We start from the raw sequence: 16,666 nt of genomic DNA, 5'->3' as shown, positions 1-16,666 counted from the left end.
TATGAAAATGTTAACGATTACAAAGGATGATTACATCTGAATATTTTCACACACAGATTTGATTGTCCCCTTAAGTTATTAAACACAAACACACACAGATTGATTACTGAATAAGTTATTATTATTCAGTAACTTATGTGATAATATATGCTTTATTTTTTTATTTATTTTTTAAATTAACAGTTTTTTTTCCTAGGCATTGTTAAATGCCAGTGTCTCCTGTCATAACTATGCAATAATTTGATTTCACAAACAGTATCATAGCAAAAAAAGTAAAAGTTATCCAAAAATTATCAAATATAATCAGTTACATTACTTTAATAATAAAGTAATTAAAATAGTTACACTTCTTACTTAATTTCAAATAGGGTAACTTGTAATCTGTAACATATTACATTCCCAAAGTAACCTTCCCAAACATATAGAGTCAGTATCGGAAGTTCATACAATGTTTTTGGCTTCAAGTGAAAAATCAGCATCTCTATGACATAGCAAATCACCTGCCAAAGTGTTATAAACATGCAAAGGTGTAAGATAGTAAAGTCACAAAAATAACGGCAGGACTACTAACAAATTAAATAAATCTGATATCTAATAGGTAGCAATTCACATCATGATAAATAATGCAAAATACAGTAGAACAATACTGGATAATAATGCAGTATTTGGATGACTAACCAAACTATACAATAGTTTGTGTTAAATTCTTGTCCTCTTAGGATTGCATTGTCCAGGCTCTGCATTAAATCACAAATGCCCTGTCAACTTTAGCAGTTCTGTACACACATAGGTTACACACACAACACCTTGCAGCTGTGAGATTAATATGTGATTAATTGCATTTTATACCTTCAGCAAATTTATATTTTATTGATCCAGCCAGCAGCAGGAGCAGGTGATTTTATCATCCAATAATCAGTGTATTGATCCAGTGTTCAGACCCGCAGACATGAGTTCTTTTCATTTGAGCCAAGGAGAGTGAGCAACAACACATTACCTTTAAAGGGATAGCTTGCCCAAAAATAAAAATTCTGTCATCATTTACTTACCCTCATTTTGTTCCTAACCTGTATGAGTTCCTTTCTTCTGCTGAACACAAAAGAAGATATTTTGAAGAATGTTGGAACTCATACAAACCCATAAATGTTTGGAAAAACTTGAGGTTGAGTAAATAATAAAAGAATGTTCATTTTTGGTCAAACTTTATTTTAAAATCCAATTCTTGCTATTAACAAACCATTAAGGAAGGTTTTTTTTTTTTTTTTTTTTTTTTTTTTGCCTTAAACTCCTAATTTGCTGCTCATTAATAGTTAGTAAGGAAGTTTTTAAATTCAGGTATTGGGTAGAATTAGGGATGTAGAATATGGTCATGCAGAATATATGCTTATAATATAAGTACTAATAAACAGTCAATATGCTATTAAAATCTACTGACCATCATTCTATCCATTCATCCATCAATCATCTTTCCATTCATGCAACTGTCCACCACTCTATCTCAAAACACACACAACAGTCGTCCACTGTTAATTCTGTCCATCCACCCAGTCATCTTTCAATCCATCCATCAGTCATCTTTTTTAAAGAAGTTTTTCTCTGATCAGTGTTAATTTTGGCAGGCATTTTTGATTTAGTCTTAGTCTTTATCTTGAGAAAAAAATGCTTAATATTCTTAACATTAGTCACATTTTAGTCATTTGAGTCTTTCATAGTTTTAGTCTAGTTTTAGTGGACAAAAGGTCATTGCATTTTTGTCAACTTTTAGTCATTAGTTTAAGTCATTAGTTTTAGCCAAACTGCATTTACCAAAATTTATTTTGGTAGCTATTTTATATGTAGTCTTCAAACTAAAATAATCATTAATTCTTCTCTCTTTAGACCAAATCAATTAAGCTTATGAGAAATTTGAATCAAGGATTACAGTTGGAAAAACTTGAATAAATTATGATAATTTTAATTTTTTCGTGAACTATCCCTCTAACAGCAGTGAAAAAGGAGCAACTTATAAAAATTTAATATATACTGTATATATATATTTAAAAAAACACAATAAGACAAATACAATAGAGATACAAATTAAACTCATTTTTCAGATACAATAGGTTTACTTAATGTATACATTTAATCTTTTGTTGATTAAAATTAATGACAGATAGGTATTTAATTAGGAATGCTGTCCCTTTAAGACGGAAGGCATGCATGTAATACTGACACACGTTCAGTTTTCACCCACCTGTTTACGTTCGCTTAATCCATAACCGACTGTTTTTACGTGAGACTCTACAGGATAGAAATTTGGACTGCTGTGTGTGTATATGAGCGCTGAGAACTGATCGCGCTGGAGCGTGCGTGAGAGAGAGAGAGAGAGAGAGAGAGAGAGAAATAGATAGAGCACTTCTATCAGCACAATTCCGCCTATCCCGCCTTCACTAACTTTAAGTTAATCGGGACGTCTGGTCACCTTATGCCCACCCCTTCGGGTGCTGAGGCCATTGTTTCAGATCGCTAGTTTGCGTTTTGGTAGCCTCTCCATCCACTGCTATACAGAGACTAGATATGGATAGATCCCTTATCCGATTGCAATCCAATGACAGGGACACACATTTTGAAGGACATAGCATATAGGATGTATTTTGAATGTCTGATAGTCCTCAAATAACATTATAGTCCCGTCTCGTCTAGTTAACGAAGATGCGTCATAAATTTTGTCATAATTTCGTCATCAGATATTAGTTTTAGCTTGTCAATGTCTCATCTTAGTCACAGAAATAAATGTTCGTTAACGAATACTTTTCGTCGTCTTCGTTAACGAAATTAACACTGTCTCTGACTGCTTTAACTGTGTTTAGAAAAAATGTTTGTTATGGCAAGAAAAAACAAGAGAAAATGTGATCAGGTTACATTGGTCACTTATTGATAATGACATAGTTGTCCTGTAGTAGCCTGATTTACTGATAAAAATCTTCACACATCACTTTAAATTTACTGATCCATCAGTCCTTTTTCAATCCATCCATCCATTCATCTTCTTTCCATCCATCCAACTGTCCACCCACCCATCCATCAGTCATCTATCTATCTATCTATCTATCTATCTATCTATCTATCTATCTATCTATCTATCTATTCATTCATCCATCCATCCATCCATGCATCCATCAGTCTTCTTTGCATCCAACTGAACACCCACCCACCCACCCACCAACCCATCCATCAATACATACATCAGTACATACATCTATCCATTTTTCATCTTTCAGTCCATCCTTCCATTCATATTTCTGTCCATCCATCCACCCACCCATCCATCCATCCTTCAGTCATCTTTCCTTTCGTCCATCAGTCATCTTTCTATCCATCATCCATCCATCCATCCAGTCACCTTTCAATCCATTCATCCATCCATCCATCAATACATACATCAATACATACATCTATCCATCAGTCATATTTCTATCCATCCTTCCATTCATCTTTCTATCCATCCACCCATGCACCCAATAATCTTCTTTCTATCCGTTCATCCATCATCTATCATCAGTCATCTTTCAGTCATCCATCCATCCATCCATCCATGCATGCATCCATCAATCTTCTTTCCATCCAACTGGCCACCCACCCACCCAACAACCCATCCACCCATCCATTAATACATACATCAATACATACATCTATCCATTAGTCATCTTTCAATCCATCCTTCCATTCATCTTTCTATCCATCCATCCATCCATCCACCCACCCACCCATTTCCATCTTCCCATACGTCCATCAGTCATCTTTCTATCCATCATCCATCCATCAAGTCACCTTTCAATCCATCCATCGATGCATCCATTAATATTCTTTATATCAGTTCATCTATCCATCTGTCCATCAGTCATCTTTGAGTCCATCCATCCATCCATCCATCAATCCATCCATGCCTTCATCAATCTTCTTTCCATCCAACTGATCACCCACCCACCCATTCATCCATCCATCAATACATACAGTACATCAATACATACATCTTTCTATCCATTCATCCATCCATCAGTCCATCAGTCCTCTTTCTATATATCCATCCACTCATCTATCATCTTTAAATTCATCCATCCATCCATCAATCTTCTTTCATCCATCTGACTGGTCACCCGTCCATCCATCTATCATCTTTTTAACCAACTGTCTGTACATCCATCAATCACCTATATATCCATCCATCAATCCATCCATTCAAATAGCCTTTCCAAAGTGCCATAAACCCCACCACGTATATCTTGACTCCCCACCACAGTTTAGCCAGTTTTGTCACATAGACAGACAGCACAACTCAGGTCAGGTCCAAATTAACCAGTGTCCATCTGATAGCCGTCTAGCCGATTGACAGGTTCCATCTCCCTAGAATGTACGTTTATTGGGCTGACCCTTCCAACAGGGCACTATTTCATTTGGGAGACCATGACCGGCAACTCTTTCCAGGGCTGACATCAAGCTCTTCAGGGATGACTCCTCCGTGCCGTGATCAATAGTGCTTGTGACCAAACATCGCAAAAGCACATTAAAATGCCACTCATCCTGTCTGACTGCCTTCCAAATAAATCAGGTGCTGTTCCCCACAGGCCTGGTGTGAGCGGTCAGACAGACAGAAAGAGTGGAGGGTGGAGGCTGAGAGCGCTAGTAGTGCGACAGGTTATAACCCGTCTGTCTTATTCCATTCATGTCAGTCATGTATGGAGAAATTTAGTCCTTGCTGCGCATGCGGCCTTCAAAGATGCCCCGAACAGCCTGAGAACTAAACTGACAGTTATAATAAATGTTGCAGCATGGTATTCTTTCTAACAAATGCAGTCAATGTGGGATGAACTGTGAGAACGACAGGATCCTGTTATATTTCTTATTACACAGCTGTCAGGAATACTTGACTCAAGTCAATCGCATCATTCTCTGCTCAAATGTGTAAGGCATAATGTACAGTCAGCTGGTTATTATTGCAAAACCAAACCAACTTCTCAATGTTGCACCGGCATTCTAAACACCCTGTTGTGGTTTATTTTGCAAATATGAAGGCTGATTGTACATTCTACCTTAAACACAAGTGAATTACAAAGTTAGGACATGTTTTTGAGAAAAAAAAGTGCAAATGTTACTCTCAGAAGAGTATGAACAAGTCTATTAAAGCATTATGATGATGTATAATTTGCAGGGGTGTGATTTTTTTGGTAGAAAGAGAATCATTTCAATTCATAGTTTTCGATTCAATTCTGGAAAAAAATATTTGGAATTTCAACAATTTGATTTGATGCAGTGCAGTTCACAATAAGATTTGATTCAGTTTGATTAATGAATCTAATTGAACCTAATGGCTCTATTTGTAAGGGAATTCATATGATAATGTCTAGTAAATGATCCTGATGTGTCTTGGGTTAGAAAAAGGTAAACAAAGATTGTTTATTGCATCAAGCAACCTGAAAGTAAGCACATTAAGTATGTGTGCATACAGGCCCTTTGAAATATAACAAAAAAGCAATGTGTATTATACTATAATAGACAAATTTGTAGGGGTGTAACAATTCAGCCATTTTTTTCAGTGCATCAATTCCACCGTTAGGACTTCTTTGATTCATTTAATACTGAAGAAAAAGCTCTAAATGAAGATCACACAATATATTATAGTGAAAGGAGACACAGCAAGTGTACCTGAAGGATTCTAACTTACAATGAGCTTCATAAATTCACATGCTTTGTAATTAAACGCCGACTATTTCAGCTTCAGCAGGTCATTGGCATTATATGCATATCTCTGCATGTTTGATGTGATGAGAATGGAGCCAGGACGTTAGAATGAAAGATTTGTGAAATTCGTGCATGTTCTGACTGCTGGTATAAAAGCATCTCTCGCTGTGCCACTACACTGCGATCTATATGTGCGAGCGGCAAGAGTGCCGTCGCCATGGTGATCTCCGGCTCAAATCCAAGTGGGATTTGCCATCTTGGCAGGCAGACAACGAGGAAGCCAGCAGGAGTGATTGGAATACAGAAGGATGGAGAGAGGCAGAGAGGTAGAGAGAAGCACATTAGGTCTAACAAAATTCTGCTACAAAATGACTCAAACACAAAAGCCAAAAGAAAGAGCTTGAGTGTTCCCATATTGAGCGTATTTATCCATACTTCTCTACCATTAAAACAGCTTGCAGAGAATGGTTAAGGTCAATGAAGGTGAAAGACGTTCATACAGCAACCAACCTGGCTGAATGCACCTAAAAGCACTTTATCATACTCACCTCTCTATGAACTGCAGCACATTGGCTGTCCACTAGAAACTGCATAAAGACAGCATAAAGGTTTTCAACAAAAATGGAAATTTGTTCATTCTCATTTGGGTATCGACTCTTGAAAACAGTTGCACCTGCACACAGGAAACATCTCGTGTGGTGTAATACATCAGTGTACACATGGCCCCAAAAGCATTGTGAACACACTTGCATTTACTATCTGGTGCCCATGGGATGGTGTATATGAATACCAAGTGTTCTCATAACATGGTTCAATTCTTGGTATAGTTTTAGTGTGTTAATGGATATGACAATGCATTTGGTCTAAGATGCTGCTGCATGAAAGGGAATAATAAATCCCATCATAAAACTGACCCAGACAGGTGGAGATCCAATTCTGACGATGCTATCCACACACACCAAAAACTTAACCCCCAAAAAGGGGATCCGCTTACAGCAAACACACTGAAACCAGAAGATTTAAATGTTGAACAAGCAGTCTTATTGGCTGCTGATTCTGATGAGCCAAATCAGCTTGTGCCCTGTTGTAAATAAATTGATTGCAAGCAGATCGTACAAAGGACGTATCTAGGGGCTAGATGGCTAGAGTTTCATGACTAAACCAGATATTTAAATAAACACCAGCTCATGGGAATTCTGCCCATTGGCCTTTTGTTTAAATTAATTGCTTATTTTTAACTATATGTGCCCAGTTGTATTAATGATATTATTATGTTTAAAAATATGTGCTTAAATTTGATTCCTGTGGATTACTGTTACTAAATACAATGTATTTACACAAAAACAAGGTAAAGGTACCTCAGAGGCACAGTGGTAATAAATCACCATTTAGTGTTTAATCACCACCATCTGCATTTGAACTTATAAACTTTGACTAATCAAGACAGGTGATTAATCACTAAGCAACATAAATTGTATAGCTTAATTTAGAAAATCATATTTGCTGCTTCAACAATGAAGGCAACTAGTAACATGTGGGTCTATAACTGCTAAATGAAAATAATGCAGAATGTTCCATATACCATAACATACCTTATCAATAACAGAAAACAACAAAATGTATAAAATAAAATAAGTTCTATAAAATAGGTTGTCTATGTCTAATATATTGCATGAATGTCTTAAATGAGCTCACTGCAATGCATTCAGGGATCATCTCATTTATTAACTAAACCCATTTGACCCAAAGTATTTAAGCAAAGTCCCTTGAGATTTAAAATTTGTACAAACATATGACATGCAAGTAAACAAAGGGTTTTGGTTTAAATAATTATTAGCTTTTCAACTGATGAACCCCTGGGGTTGACAAACCCCACTTAATATTTAGGCCTAAATTTAAGATTTATGTGTTTGAAATGAAATTTCTAACCATTTGACTGTATAGTTTTAAACATCATAAACTTTTTTAAAAGTCAGTCATACACAAACAAGATTTCATTAAAGGGATACTCCATCCCAAAATGAACATTTTGTCATTATTCACTTAACCCCATGTCGTTCCAAACCCGTAAAAGCTTTGTTCGTCTTCGGAACACAATTTAAGATATTTTGGATGAAAACAGGGAGGCTTGTGACTGTCCCATAGACTGCCAAATAAATAACAGTGTCAAGGTCCAGGAAAGTATGAAAAACATCATCAGAATAGTCCATCTGCTAATAAACTGAACACATTTCAATTTGATGCATATTTGTCAGTCACACATAAATGAAATGGGTAAGATTGCAAAACAAACAAATAAATAAAATGTAAATAAATTCAAATTAAAAATGACATTGTTCATGTTCATCTGTTTGTTAAATAATCATATTTTCAAAATGCATTTATTGAAATTACTTAGAATCAGCATAAATCTGTTTACTGTTAAATCTATTACATTAACTCTGTTTAAAAGCATGAATATGATTTAGATCTGTGGAACAAGCAATATTAAAACACTCAAACAAATTGGATTTTAATGATAAAAATATAAACCCGGTTATTGTGTATTTAAGTTTACTAGCTTATCTATGCTAAAACTCTGCAATCCAAGTGAATTGAATTTTTATTTGAAATCTCCAAATTTAGGCCTAGACATATAAATGAATACATTTTCAAAATGAACCCAGAAAATGAAAAAAGCATTGAAATCAGAAAGGTACAATGTGGCCTTCCCTTGAAAGTATGGCACATTTGGGCACCATGTGAAGTGGACCCCATTGCAGGTATCTGACAATAGCACTTGATTAGACGTCGCACACTGCCTATTGTTGGTAGACCTCCCTATGCAATTTGGTTTCCTCTATGCAGTCATTCAATCAAATTAAGCCTCCATTAAATATGGAAATGTGGTTTGCAGTGTCGGGCTGTGATAGCACAGGAGGGGCTGCGAGTGATTAATGTACCTCACCAGGCAGTGCTGCTTGACTAGCTCTATTGATAGTGTGCTAAGATTGAGGGCTTGGGTGACGATGCGCCAGCTTGTCAGTCCAACTTGCTCCCAGCGTTCATTAGGAAGTCCTGTCTCTCTCTTTCACGCTTATTCTTTCTTTCTGCCACAGCTAGAAATGTCCAGTGTTTGGCTATCGTGCCAGTCTGTCCGCCTGTCCACCTGAAATCCCGCCCTGCCAGCCTGGCCGCGTGCCAATGCTTTTAGCGAGTGCTATCTGTCAAGGTATGAATAATACAACCCTGAGACCATCCACGGAATCCAAAGGAGGAGGAAAATGCTCTACTTCAGCTCCCAAACACGCTCGTGCCAAGAAAAGGCAATTATTTGAGCCCAGCTGCAGCTATGGAAATGAGAAGGACCCATATTCATGCTCTCAAGGAAAAAAGAACAACAATTGTGTAAATAAAGAAAGAAATAACAAAAAGCAACAGCTACAATTAAATAACAGCTCAGAAAGAATGACCTGCAATAAAACAATCACTAATGTCCATCAGAAATACGATTAGCCACATGAGCACCCAGCAAACAGGGAACGTGCTGGGCCACGCCACTGACTTCAATTCAGGGTTATTACAGTTAAAGGAGTCACATGATGCTATTTTAAAGATCATTATTTGGTGTATTTGGTGTAACAGAATATGTTGACATGCTTTAATGTTCAAAAACACATTATTTTTCAAATACTGTACATTATTGTAGGTCCCCTATGCCCCGCCTCTCTCAAATGTGTCGTTTTCTACAAAGCCCCTCTTTTCTGACAAGCACAGTCTGCTCTGAATGGCCAGCTGACCCAGTGCATCGTGATTGGCCGAACACCATAAGCATGCGTCGGAAATATAACGCCCCTTTCCATAATCGTGAGCTTCAGCTTTCAACATAAATGTTAAGACAGTAAATAATGTCCTTAGTTTTTCAATCAATTCAAGCCCAAAAGGGAAACAGAGCTGTGTGACAGACACAGTGATGAAGCTCGTATGTGTTTGCAGTACACAAGCCACGGACGGTTAAGAAAGCTGACTCCACTCTGAGTGATACTGTCTCTCTCTCACGCACACACACACACAACGTGATACTCTTCAATGCGCAAAACTCTTTATTTGAACAGTCAATAGCAAAGAAAACATACTTACAGTAGCTGATTCAGAATAAGTGCCAGATTGTCATAGCAAAGTCAGAATTGACCCTTTTTATTTTTATTTTTTTTTAGAAATAGCCTTTGCACAGCCAGCATTGTAGGCTACTCTATGTTCACAAAACTCTCGTCCATAAAATGCATTGCAATGGATTGTGCTGTTCTGTTGTAAATAAATCTTAATCAATGATTCCTCATTGCATCTACTTTTGGGAGGCCAAATAAAGTGCTTTTGCTTTGGCACAGATACACACAGCGTCTCCCTGACATGGCTGCATCAACATTACTGCGCTTCCTGAAACCACGCCTTCTTTCTTTGCGTGAACAAATATTTTCAAATACTCAAATATACACACATCGTTATGTAAAAACGAGCCATTTTATCCTAATCCACATCATCCTAGCCCAGTCTGGATCAGCCTTTTCTTTTAGATAGGACCCTTTCGTGGGAGACTTTGAACTTTTTTTCTTTGTAACTCTGCAGATCTTATACATTCACAAATAGCTACATAACACACTAAAGAAGGAAAAATAGAAATTGCATCATATGACCCCTTTAACTAAAAAAAAATAAAAAATAAAAAATTCAAACCATAAAAACATTTATACTTGTGATATAATTAACGTTAAAGGGATACTCCACCCCAAAAAGATTTTTTTTTTGTCATTAATCACTTACCCCCATGTCGTTCCAAACCCGTAAAATCTTTGTTCATCTTCGAAACACAATTTAAGATATTTTGGATGAAAACAGGGAGGCTTGTGACTGTCACATAGACTGCCATGTAAGTTACACTGTCAAGGTCCAGGAAAGTATGAAAAGCATCGTCAGAATAGTCCATTTCTCATTAGTGGCTTAACCGTAACATTATGAAGCAACGATAATACTTTTTGTACACAAAGGAAAACAACAATAACAACTTTATTCAACAATTTGTCTCTTCTGTGTCTCTCCACATCAGCTGAGCGCCATTTTGGAGAATATGAGCTGAACACAAGCAGTGTACACTCTTCTGTGTCAGCCGCGCCACAAGGATACGTTTTCTACCCATATTTATGCTTTGATTTGAAAGAAAACAACGCATCTGTGCAGCACGGCTGACACAGAAGAGTGTACGCTGCCTCTGCTATTCTAAAGATGTCTTTCATACTTTTCTGGACCTTGATAGTGTAACTTACTTGGCAGTCAATGGGACAGTCACAAGCCTCCCAGTTTTCATCCAAAATATCTTAAATTGTGTTCCAAAGACAAAAGAAGCTTTCACAGGTTTGGAATGACATGGGGGTAAGTGATTAATGACAAAATTTTAATTTTGGGGTGGAGTATCCCTTTAACGTTAATTATATCACAAGCATAAATGTTTTTATGGTTTGATTTTATTTTATTTTTTTTAGTTAAAGGGGTCATATGATGCGATTTCTATTTTTCCTTTTCTTTAGTGTGTAATGTAGCTATTTGCGCATAAAAGATCTGCAGAGTTACAAAGCTCAAAGTCTCACACAAAAGGATGTATTATGACTTCCCCGACTTATTACTAAATATTATTTAGTAATATTTAATTTGAAATATTACTAAAAACTAAAGCTATACAATTGCACTTGAATAAAATAACTAATAAAAATGTAACATATAATTTCAGCTAGTTGCCAAGGGCGAAAAAACTGTATAACTTTTATATTTATATAACTATTTTATACAACTTATAATTTATATAACTTATAACTTGACATTATAAAAAAAAAAAAAAAAAAAAAAAAAAATTAAAATAAAACTTCAACTACAAACTAATAAAATGATGTTGAGAGATAATACAAAACTTCAAATTAAAAGTTACTAAAACTTCACAAAAATGTAAACAAAAACTTTAAATATAAATATAAAAACAAATTAAAAGTGTTAATAAAAATAATATATATATATATATATATATATATATATATATATATATATATATATATATATATATATATATATATATATATATATAAATTGTTACATCAAATAAAATAAGTGAAATAAAAATGTAACATATTATTTCACCTAGTTGCCATGGGGGGAAAAAATTTTGTTTTAGTTTAAGTTAGTTTAACTTGTTACACTAAAATAATTAAAACAATACAAAAAAAATACATAAACATTGCAAAAATTTAAAAAAAAAAAAAAATTACTAAAATTTTAACAACAACTAAAAAACTTAAACTAATAAAAACTATAACAGTATATCAGCGACACTAAATACAGCTTTGAATGAGTTTTAATGTTACACATGGCGCATGTTGGTATGCATGCTGAATTTAACGTAAAGTAGAAGGAATGAAATAGCATTTTTGGTAACACTTTATTTAAGGTGTCCTTGTACTTACTATTATAATAACACTTAATTAAGCATAATTACATGCAAGTGACCCTAAGCCAAACCCTAACACTAACCATATACAGTAGTATGTAGTTAATATTACTCAGTTCTTAAATGTGTAATAAAACAAAAACAAAAAAAACTTTACTTAATACAACATTTTTTATAATTTATTTTTGAGTGTACTTACCAAGAAAACACTGAGTAACATAAGGTAACTACAGACTTCAAGGTTCAGAGTTACAGTCTAGTTATTACCATATTACTGTAATCACTATAGTCAGAACATAGTATGTACATGCAGAACAGGACTGCAAAATAAAGTACTAAAACAAAACACAAAAATAAATACATAAATAACCCTAACCCTAACCCTGCTATTTACATTGTCCTCCAAAGTTCTTTGCCTAGTAGGGTACTAACATGGTATACATCCAAAATACATAGTATTAGCACTGCATCACGTCTAAATATCCATTAAGTGACCTTTCCAACAACAGTCAATACCTTGACCAATAAAATTTGCCCAGAAAGCTGTGTCTGTGCATAAGGCACCTGATTTCTCACACCCATATCTGCCTTACATCAATACTGCAACAGAGTATTTATGCAGTTATTCAGCTACACACATTATTCAGCCCTAATCTGGTTTTGCTCTGCTTATCCCCTTCACCAATGCTTTGCTAGCACACACTATATAAGTAATATCGATAATCTATTTACTGTTCCCATAATTACTTTGTGTTCAGGCAGTTGGGTAGAGTATCAATCCATCATTGGCTAGTTTACGTATGAGTTTATATAACAGCAGATGAGCCATAAATGACAGTATAGTGGGATATTTATAATATGGGCTGACACTCCGTTATTCAAAAAGTCACAGCTACATAGAAGATGCAGATGTAAAGATGATATTGGTTCTGGTTTGGTAAGAAAACACGTCAGCTATCCTACAAAATGGGATTTTGCCAAATTCTGCGTTCTGTTTAAGTTATTCTACACTGTATAGATATGGAAAAGTGCAATAAATAGCCACTTAATGTCGTAGATCCAACTTGGATGCCAGAATCTGGGGGAATGTCTTCTTGTACTTTAAAAAGTACACTTAATTTGATACATTGATTATTATACTAAAGCATGTGTAAAGTACTTGATCATAACTTCAACTGTTGTGTGTTTTTTGGTATTACATTTTACGTCAGTATATTTTTACCTCTGTCACCAGTCCCTCCAGTGGGACGCCTAAGTTTCATTTACTATAATGCAAATACATCCTAATCAAATCATGACAATATCATTGGAAAGGTCTAAGACTTCTAAATAGATATTTTACCACTGTTTTACACATTACAAATTATATAGGAAAAGTAATAGATTATTTTATGACTAGAGTGGAGCTCAAAAATCTACACCATAACAGGAGTTCTGACTTTTGTCACAAAAAGTATTTCTTCATTGCCCTTGTCCCTATCATGCTTTAGAAAACATCAGAAATCAATAAGTAATCGATAGCTATCAGCACACTACCTGTCACATCGTTCGGACTGCCTTGTTGAGCGCAGTGGCACTGAGAGCATTATATTTCACACACTTTAAGTTCTTTTATTTTCCATATGTAATAGGATTAGTCCAACGAATCGTTTGGTTTGTAATGCGTACCTAAAGCCTCGTACTGAATGGTTCAATACAAATACTTGTATCGTTAAACCCCTAATAAACAGATAGAAGTAGTTCTGGCTACAATGTTCTTCCACAAGACGTACATAGTTCTGTTTATTAACAAAGACTATAGAATACCCAGGACGTGTCACTCGTATAGTTTTGAATGGGGAAAAATGCAACACTCAACATGGCCGTTCTATCAAACAAAGCCCCGCCTACTGAATGAAAGAGCCAATTGCTAATCAATAAAGTCAGCACGCCATTGCAGCTGCCGTTAGAAGTCCCGGTTTCTGTAGAAACAGTCAGTGTTTTGAGACGTGTGCTTAGATCTGCGCATGTGCACTGGCTGGTCTAGCCTGAAAATTAAACTTTTTTTTTTTTAAATTAACATGCAATAAAATGTCTGAAAACATAAAAACACTGCATTGCAGTGTAAATTATCTTCCCAGACGTTAGGAAATAGCTGAATTATGATTAATAGTCAGATATATCAAGTAGAAATACCTCATATCCTACTGTCCATAATGCCTTAATATACTGTCTAGGACTAGGTAGACATCTCTCTAGGGTTTGGAACAGTGCTTATATAAAGCAAAATAATTCCTTTAAAGTCGACTCTGGCTCTCTGAAAGACTGCCTAAAAAAGCAAAGGCAGGCTGTAAACAGCGGCTCCCTCATTAGCTGTGGTATCTTATTAACAAATAATAACAGCAGTGCTTTGTTTTTACCTCTCGCTACATGAATTATTCAACTTTCACAGATTTGCTCATGACTCTTTTATGGAGCATCTTGTGCAACCCAGATACTAAATGTCACTCAAAACATTGATGTCACACGTTGCTGTAGTTATTTGCATGTGTGTGAGTGCATTAGCGAGAGGTCGCCATCAACGCTGAATAATGTGTGTTAGTCTCGTGTGTTGGTGTGTAATGTCTTCTTGCCCCGTCTTCATCAGAAACTCCAGACAGGAGAATTGTGATTCCTGTAATTTCAGCTGCTCAGTTCAAATCCTAAACCTAATCCTAATTCCTGTGCTTTTTCCAATAAAAATTCAACATGTCTAGGTCACATTTCACCCCAACATAATAATAATAATAAATAAATAAATAAATAAATAAATAATGTTAAAATGTGTGTGTGTGTGTGTGTGTGTGTGTGTGTGTGTGTGTGTGTGTTCTTTGTTTCTGCATTGTGACATTATGTTCATGACATTTAAGCAAATTAATACTAATACTACTAATAATATACTAAATAATTACCCTTTAATGCATATTTTATTTTATTTCATTTTATTTTATCATTAAATTAAATTATCACTACATTTTCATTAGTGTAGCATTCATGTTTTTAATTGCAGTAAAAATAAATACAATTTTGCTTTATGGTACCAATATTACAATGTTCTTTGTTTTGATTTGTTTTGTTTATTTATTTATTTATTGGGGGGGGGGGCATAATAATGTCTATTAGTGTAATACTATATTTTTGCTGTATTGCAGTAAAAATAAAATTAAAATATTTATTTATTTATTTTTGCTTGATGGTACCAGTGTGATGTTGCAATGCACAATATTTTGAGTATAAAATAGGCTATATTCTCTTTAATAAAGCATAATTTTCTTTTTCTCGATTTTGGATTTTGGTGTGAAATATTAAGTGAGGGGTTCAAATCCCAAACCTAATACAAATCCCTGTCCTTCTTCTCATGAAACATGAATGAAAGTTATCTATTATTTTAGAAAATCGTCTCTATTTTAAGACCATTAAGTTGAAAGTCTTAAATATTAATTTTACGTGATATTACTTTAATGACAATTAAGCAATTTTTCTACTCAAAATTGTTTTTAAATCATTAATAAATGCAGTTATTTATGTTTTGAATGTTTTTTTACCACTATATTTCCATTGTGTAATAGTTATTTTTACGTACTATACTACAGTAAAATTGCATACATTTTTGCTTTATGGCAGCAATGCATTGTTACAATGTATAAAATATTATTATAAAAATAGGTATAAAATTACTGTAAATATAAAAATATAAAAAATATAATTTATTTTCTTGATTTTGGCATGAAATGTTACCTTGACATATTTCATAAAATTCACCTACAAATGTATATAAATAAATGTGGTGTTGCTTCTTAAGAATCTATACTTGCATGCAGATTTGAATCTCGTTAAGAAGGAAAGCCAATCACTCTGCACACAATTATTGGAGATTTTTGTGTCACCATGGTTACACGCCGCCTGTATAATTGCATGTCTGTTCTCATGAGGAACATGAGGTGGGTTTTGGGGTCGGGCCAGGCAGGAGGGTGTAACTAATCTCCCTCATGATCACTACCTGTTTCTGTAAGCACCCCCACCTCTCAGTTTAGATCAGTTCCTCATTCATCTTATCACAGAGCCAAAGGTCTGCTAGACGAGCCGTTTGTCTGCAGGCTCCTGTAATTCCACAGCCACCTCAAACGGCTGCACTGATTGCCTGCTACAAGAGCAAAGCTGTGTCAGTCATTCAGCCGGGAGTAAACTGAACATGGGGGAAGAGAAGCTAGTAATCTAGAACCTGAGTAGGCGGACTGTGAGTCTGAGTGGAGACCTGAGAGTTTAGATCACTGCGAGCCTTTGTCAAATATGTGTTACGTGTTTCTAATGGCCCCTTTTATAGCTGCTTGGAAGTACAGCACAAATGTGTAAGATACACAGTGCTAAACTGTGATCATTGTGTTGCTTGCTGGTTGCCCTTCATGCTGTCTGTTGGTTGTCCTTACGAGCGATCCTTAAAGACCTGCACAAATTACCATA

General features: G+C 35.2%; 1 protein-coding gene across 4 annotated transcripts in view; it reads right to left on the bottom strand.

Annotated features, from left to right (window-relative positions):
• The window catches only part of LOC122140192 (myelin transcription factor 1-like protein), a 92,230-nt gene that overhangs the window by 70,225 nt on the left and 5,339 nt on the right, over window positions 1-16,666 (bottom strand). The gene's annotated exons all lie outside the window — the stretch shown is intronic.

This window comes from Cyprinus carpio, chromosome B17 (genome assembly GCF_018340385.1).
Source record: "Cyprinus carpio isolate SPL01 chromosome B17, ASM1834038v1, whole genome shotgun sequence".
NCBI classification, from domain to species: Eukaryota; Metazoa; Chordata; class Actinopteri; order Cypriniformes; family Cyprinidae; genus Cyprinus; species Cyprinus carpio.
The sequence above is the reverse complement of the archived record's forward strand: the minus strand, read 5'-3'. Positions and strand labels throughout refer to the sequence as shown.